Source organism: Macrobrachium nipponense, chromosome 37, assembly GCF_015104395.2.
Source record: "Macrobrachium nipponense isolate FS-2020 chromosome 37, ASM1510439v2, whole genome shotgun sequence".
Classification (NCBI taxonomy): domain Eukaryota; kingdom Metazoa; phylum Arthropoda; class Malacostraca; order Decapoda; family Palaemonidae; genus Macrobrachium; species Macrobrachium nipponense.
Genome location: NC_061097.1, coordinates 1,232,502 through 1,240,001, shown reverse-complemented (window position 1 = coordinate 1,240,001; position 7,500 = coordinate 1,232,502).

The following is a 7,500-nucleotide window of genomic DNA, read 5'->3' as shown; positions in this document are numbered from 1 at the left end:
TTTTTTATCGACATTTCTGAAAATCATTATGGTGGTCTCAGATTCATCAAATATTACTCCCTGGTAGTGCAAAAAAATAAAAAATAAAAAAATAAAAATAATAAAATAAAAGATAACGATAACAAAATCTATTAAGCATTCATGAATAATTCCGATTGTACTTTCTAGTGCAAAGACAAAATTACTTTCTGTTGCCTGAATGGCAACAAATAAACTCTCCCTTAGCAAGGCCGAAGTACAGTTCGTGTTTAATTAATCAACACAGGTTGTGATACTTCAGGTGTCTCTGCCTTTCACCTTTTAGCTTTATGGCAAGTTTCACTGCACTTATTTCTTTACTAGTCTAGAGCTTTAATTAACTGAATGATTTCATTCACTAAAGGGTGTCTGCAGCTTCCCGTCGACCCCTAGTTGCACCTACTCTTTAGAAATATACATGACCTCTTTTTCCTCTACCTTCCTTCAGTCTCGCTGTACAGCACCTCTAACTGTTCCCTCTTAGTCCATCCATGAGGTTTTCACCATACTCTTCCGTTTCCTTTATTTCTGGATCTCTTTATGCCCAATCACCCTAGCTCACATAGATGCTATATGTAGACAGAAATTTGTTCAGGTACTAACTTGTGTTTATGATCAATCACGCAAGATGGAATGTTTAAATAAGCTCTCATTATTCACCACCACTCCTGTAACTGACACAAACCTTGATTGCGTACCAAATAATTCTATAAAAATGCCCTCAATAATATCTTAGCTACGTGATCAATCATTACGTGTTTTTAAAAAAATACTATTGATCAACTACCCTCATGAGTATACTAGTTATTGATCATTTAAAGAGAAAACTGGAGTACTCGTCTAATAGCCCAAATTATATCATCCAATTGCTTTTGCAACGCCTGAGTCGAAAACATTTGAATATTTGATCCTTGACCTGCTAACGAGACTCTCTGGTTAGTTCACAAAACCTGTTCCTATTTAAGCTCTGAGCATTCGACTGGATTTTGTATATATGGTCTAGAAATAGACCATTATTTATAATCAAAGTTTAAACACTCATGCTTACCCTTGTTTTGTTGACAGAAAGAGTATGTTTGGCAGAGTAAACTACTGGTTATTACTTTCAAAGCTAATCGACTGTGGCACGCCAATCTTTATTCTTTGGCTGTTTAAATTTTGGTTTTCCTCGCTCTTTTGCGGATGGGAGAGGAAGTCATCTCTCAGATTCTTTTAGTATGAAAAATTACATCAGGCAAGATTTCATCTGAAGTCCATATCTTTTTAATGTTTACGTGGACATCTTCAATTCTGACTTCAAAGGAAATAACGTGGGATATTATCTGGCTAATGCACAAAATAATTTTTATTAGGCCGACGACTTTGCACTTATTGCACTCATAGTCACGCCCACGAATGACTTCAAAGCAATCACGAGAAAATTTGATAAGGGCCACCAAGTTAATTGTATTTTCAGCATTACAAAAGCAGAGTGTATGGGTGTTCTTTCGAGAGGTTTCATATTAAATGGCTGTCCACTTATATACCTTGGTATTGAAAAACTGGCTTTTGATGATAATTTCTTTTACTTGGGTCACACGTCTTATCTGATGTCCAAGATGATGAAGATATCTACAAGGAAATAATGACATTGTGCTAACAGAAGGAGCACTTTGATACAGAATCTTAAATTTAACAATGATAATGATGTAAAATGCGATTTATTCAGGTCCTTATGCTACTGATTGTACTGCATGTTACTATACTCAACTTGTAAAAGAGAGACTTTTCAATGATAGCTGATAAACTATAATGATATTTTTCACAGGTTAATGGGGGCTTCGCCGTACAGCATTGCCTCGTTTTTCTTTGGCTTATTGGGAGTGAAACCTTAGATAAGTTGATAAAATTAAACTCCGTTTAGTCTTATGAAAAAGTTAGAGACAACTTCAGACACCCTAATTGAAGTTTTGAGAAGCGACATTACCATTACACCCCACAATTAGACACACACAAACACATTCGCAGACAGATGCAAAATATGAAAATCAGTTTATAGAGAGAAGGTAAACATAAAAGTGATGAAAGTGTCCAAGAAATAAATATCAATCCACTGACAATGGAGTACCGTATTTATTGAATAATGCAACAGCTCTATAAATAGAAGACGTAACGATACTTATCTTCTTATAACGTTTTGTAGATGGTGCTTCAGTAACAAAATACAGCACTGGTATATGTCAATGAAATATCTGATTCTTTTGATTAAATCCAAACGATAAACGACTTTTCTTCAGTTTGTCACGTAGTAAACAAGCATGTGATAAACGAAGGCGATATAATTAGTAGGTAAAGTCAACACATGGAACTCAACGAAACAATAGTGACATGGAGAACATTTTATCCATAAGAAGCAGGAGGAGATGGTGGCTAAGAAAGGAAGTTAAGCCAAACACACCGGTACAGTGATGCAGGGAAACCTGCTATTCTCTAGGAGAAATGTTCTTTCCAAAGGTTTTGAATAACTTCAGCGTGAAGGATCACTGATCAAGAGCGAACCTTCCTTGGTAGCGAAAATAGCTCCTTTTACTTTTACATCAGCATGAAAAGAAAGAAACCAATGTGTTAAAACAATTACTGTCCTCCAGAACTGCTGTAAAAACAAGAAAAAAAGAAGAACAAGAGTTAGACAAGCAAGCAGCATTCAACTCTTGATAAACAGCATGCAGAATGACTGAGCGATAAACCAAAATAATTTTGGGTGAGAGAGATGAAATGTAATATTTTGATAAAAGAAATTTATTGCATAATATAATCTGTAAGTGTTTGGAAGAGGGCTGAGTCAAGCCACAGCAGTTTAAACAAGCTTCATTGTGGCGCCACTCTGTGGCAACCACAAAGTGGTTTCTGTACTTGTGGCCTTATAACCTATTAAAACACTGCTGTAGCATCAGTTTCAATGACAATGAACTAGCTACATTACAACATTATTACAAGTATGAAATTTCTTTCCCAAGAATGTACACACGTGGTAAACAAAGGGTAACCTGAATTTCTTTAATTCTACATATTATACTTGAGAAGGAGAGGTACCTATTCCTCCTCAGCTTTATATGGAATATTTTCCTCAATTGAGGTTATGTGCCATGTGTGTCATGAGCTCAATGGGTTCTGATACAACACTAGCTATGACTACTGGATATAACTCTTTGATTTAGGATACTTACTAATTAACTAGCGCTTACTGAATCATTATCGAAAGAAGTTAAATGGTGGTCTTTAGACAGAAATCACGCTGGCTACCTCCTCTAGGTAAGAGCCAGAATCACTCTGAGATGGAAAAGGGGCACTGTGCCAATAGACATGAATGGGCTAGATGCTCCTTAGAAAGATCAAGGCCGATCTATGACAGTTCTAGGAGGTGATGTGGGTGGTGCCTCTGGGGAAACGGCCAAAATAGCGGTTAGGTGCGAAGTCAGAAGTAACCTCAGAGGCTACTGGAGGGCTCTCTACTTTAGCTGTTGTCAGAGCAAGAGTGGTCTCAGCTTCTGCATAAAAAAAAACCAGGAGTCTAGTTCCTGGTCTCCCAGAGGTGTAGTGGTAAGTTCCAACAGAGGTTCATTGGTGTCTATCTCGAAGGGAGTATCCATGTCCCGATCTGGATCTGACATTAGCACCATGTGGGGCCAAGCATAGGGTTCAATTCTTGAGTGGGCTTAATGTCTGAGAGGGTCAGAGCATTGCACTACTCAGTGCTCTCAAGTGACACTTGCAGGGATTGGTGGTCAGATATGTCTGGTGAGAGGTCCGTAGGTGCAATATTTCTCTGATGGCTTGAGTTTGGCTGAGACAGATTACTGTCCCAACAGGAAGTCAGAACCTTTTGGAATATTGTGGTATGGTTCATCCTTTCTTGAAGAACTTATTTGTGGGCCATCCTTTCGTGAAGAGGGAGGACTTCTTTGTTGATTGTCCTTTCGTGAGGAGGGAGGATTTGGCCTTAATTTGCACGAAAGGTGGCTGGAAGGTATTGCTGATGGTGGCATGCCTATCAAGAGGGCTGTGTTCCTGTCAGGTGTTTCTACCATGGAAGATTCATTCGTAGAGGAATCTGGGCAACAGAGTGGTATTGGGAAGGGATCTTTCCAGATAAGATCTCGTCCCAACAGGAAACCAACTCTGGGCCATTGTTTTTGCTTACCACACCAATGCTGTGAGTTTGAGGGCCTCAAGGAGTCACAACCTGGAACTCTACTGTTGGTATGGAAGTGAATTGGTGCCGCGATGTAAGTCATCGTTCCAACTCATGAATGTGTCGATAATGGCACTGTCAGGTACACATGACTATCCAAGTCAGGCAACGTGTTGAGGAACGGTTCTATTTCCTAAAACCACAACCTGGCAGCTCAACTGGTGTGAAAGCTCAGCAAGCCAAGTCGAGGCAGACCTGTCACTATTGAGGCGTATGTACTTTGGTACCATCCCATGCTTTGGACAAACATGGAAGTTGGCATTGTAGTGACAGTAATTACCACAGTCCCTGCATTGGCCCCTTCTCTGGGCTTGGCGATCTATAGTGATTGTGGATGGAGAGGAGCTCTTGTCATTTGGGCACTGCTGGTTAGCACCCTTCTCATAGTGGCAATCGACTTTGAGGTGTCCCCTCTACTTGCAGTAGGTGCACCCTAGAAGGTTATCTGGCAGACCATTCTTTGGGCAAGTCAAGCCTAAAAGGTCCCCAGGTGGCACTAAGAGCCTTTGAAAACTGCTATGAGACTGATTATAGGTCTCCCAGGAATTGGTCATTCGACAGGCTTCCATAAGCGTAGTGGGCTGCTTGTCATGGAGGTAAACAACAAGTGGTCCAGAGTCACAGTGGAAGAGATCCTCCAGCATGGGTCCGATTAAAGAGGTCTTGAATGTGGTACATGACACAGAGTCGACCCAGCAGGTAAAGTTTGGGTCTTGTGAAAGGCCTATTCAGCCCAAGACCAGCTGGCTTCCTTAGCGAGACCTCAAAACCTCTGCCACTATTTCTCTGGGGTTATCTCGTTTGCTTTGGTTATGATCCTGTGAACTTCTACCATGTTTGACCCTTCTCTAGTGAGTGGATGGCTGTCTTGGCTTTGCCATGCGCTTGGCAAACACTAAGGCCGTCTCTGCATCAGGATGTTGTAGTTATCATAGAGGGTCCCTATATTCACCAACCATGCCTTTGTTTCTAAATCAGTCCACTTGGGGACTAGGGAATTGATGTGGCTTGAAATTTGAGAATTTGAGCAACAGGTATGGGGTTGGATGCTTGGTGGCTAGCTAGAACTTCGGCACTTTCCCTTTTTGCCTTCTCCAGTTCGAGCTCCTTTTCCTTGAGAGCTAGCTCATGCTGTTTTTTTGTGCTTTCCTTTGCTCATTTTCCATTCTCTCCTGCTTGGCCAAGTCATCAAACTGTTCCTTGACCCAATTGGCTAAGTCCAATCTTATGAGTTCCAGCGCCTTGCCCATGGCCAGGACAGATTGCACCATTCCAGCAAACAAGGTTCTCGTAGGATTAGGATGTCCAAAAGAAGGTCTCGATTGTACTAGGCTTTGTGGAAGTTGCCCCTTAACTTCGGGTGGCACTTTGATGCTGTGGCACCTTCTAAATAAGCTGGCACTGTGGTGGAGTGTACCATGCAAAAGTCACACTTATGGTACTCTGTTTCTTGAAGTACAGGTGCAGTGGAGGCATCACACAGAACATCTGTCTTTGGTGGCACTAACGTGCCAGTGTGCTCCTAGGAATCAACACTCTTGTGCACTACAACTAATTGTGCTGAGGTGATATGCATTTTACTGAAGCAGAGCGTACGTAACAAGAGAAAAAGGAAAGGTAAGAGGAAAAAGATAGGTAAGTTTTTCAGTTGGTTACTTGCAGACAGTGCTCCAGATTAACGACACTTTGGAAAGGGAATCTCTATTATTGGTTTTAAACACTCTTGGGTGACTAGTTCCAGTACTAGCGGCGCTACTTTCCTTCATCTGGAGGGAGGAAAGCTTTATACATGATAATAGACCTCAATTAAGACAGACAGTTTCAATAACCGCGGTTAGTAATTGTCCACTTGTACTCAACTATTTGTGGGACAAAGGTGTTCTTATTCTATCTGTTCTTTCTTTAAAGTCGGTGTATACCCTCTCAGCTACCTAAAGCAATTAGGAAAATATGGGAAGAATAAACAAGTACCAGCATGTAAATGCATAGGCAAAATTCACACCTGCAATGATAAATGGAGAAAGAAAAATAAAGGAATACTAGCAGGAGCACTGATGTCTCCAGTAATTTTTGTCCTTCAAACAGGTTTCTTCAAATGACTATTTCAGATTAATTTGGCTATGTTACATAAAGGGTTTCTGGCCAATATAATAGTCAAACCTAAATGTGGGGCGGACAAAAGGAGGTTTCTCCCAGACTATATCGTTCGCAGTTAACAATATTTTGGTTATTTTGTCCATATGGAAACCAATCTACTTAAACCTAAACGCCGATTAAGCACACAGATGGAGCTGTTCGTTCCGTATTTATCCCAAATTCTGTTTTCATTTTCTTTAAATCATAACAAACAACCATAATTGACTTGGTTTCTTGAGAAACGAAGTACAGTAAATGACAAATCTCAGGTAAAGTCATAAACAAGGGATTAACCTCGAGGCTGAGATTTAAAAGGATAAATAGATCTGGCAGAACTGCATCCTTTTCCTGGCCTCACCCTAGCGATCTTAGAATCCTGGAAAGACATCTTTTATACTTTAATATCTAAAATGATAGTCTATCAAAGAAACACAAATGAAAGTTGACCCTTTGCAGCATACAAATGTACTGATGTAAAAAAAGATACCTTTTAATAAATCTTTTAATTGTACTACCTATTCCCGAATAAGACTGCCTCTAAACTCCTTATAAGCCAAGTTGATCGTATTGAAAGATTTTATCAGTAAATTCGTTTGGTCTTTTATTTTCGTCTATATTGAGAGAAGAGCGTTTTGTATATGAACATTGCCATTCACTCGACTTACCCCTGTAAATTTATAATAAGGAGAAAAAAAGTAAGAAATGAAAGTGTGGGTGAAGGGATTGGTCTCACACCATGCAGTACAGAACTTAACCTGGCTTTACTAATAAACCGATGAGATTTTTCAATTTGTCTACAAGGCAAAAAGTCCTAAACTTTTTAGGTTCAAATCGAGCATTCTGATGACACCTCCTTTGTCATCCGCCACGACATTTTGGTTCTACTATATTCTATATAGTGCCCTATTACATCATGCTCATATTAATGCTTGGTGAAATTCTAGAATTTCTGTACCTGTACATATTGTTAGTTATTCTGAGTTTCTTTTTATTTCCCTTCTAGGATGTACATTATTCCTAACTCATTGACTACATTTATTTAAAAGAATTTGAGCGTAAATTATGTTCCCTAATTTCCCTTTAAGTGAAATACTTGATAAGGTATTATGAGTTAC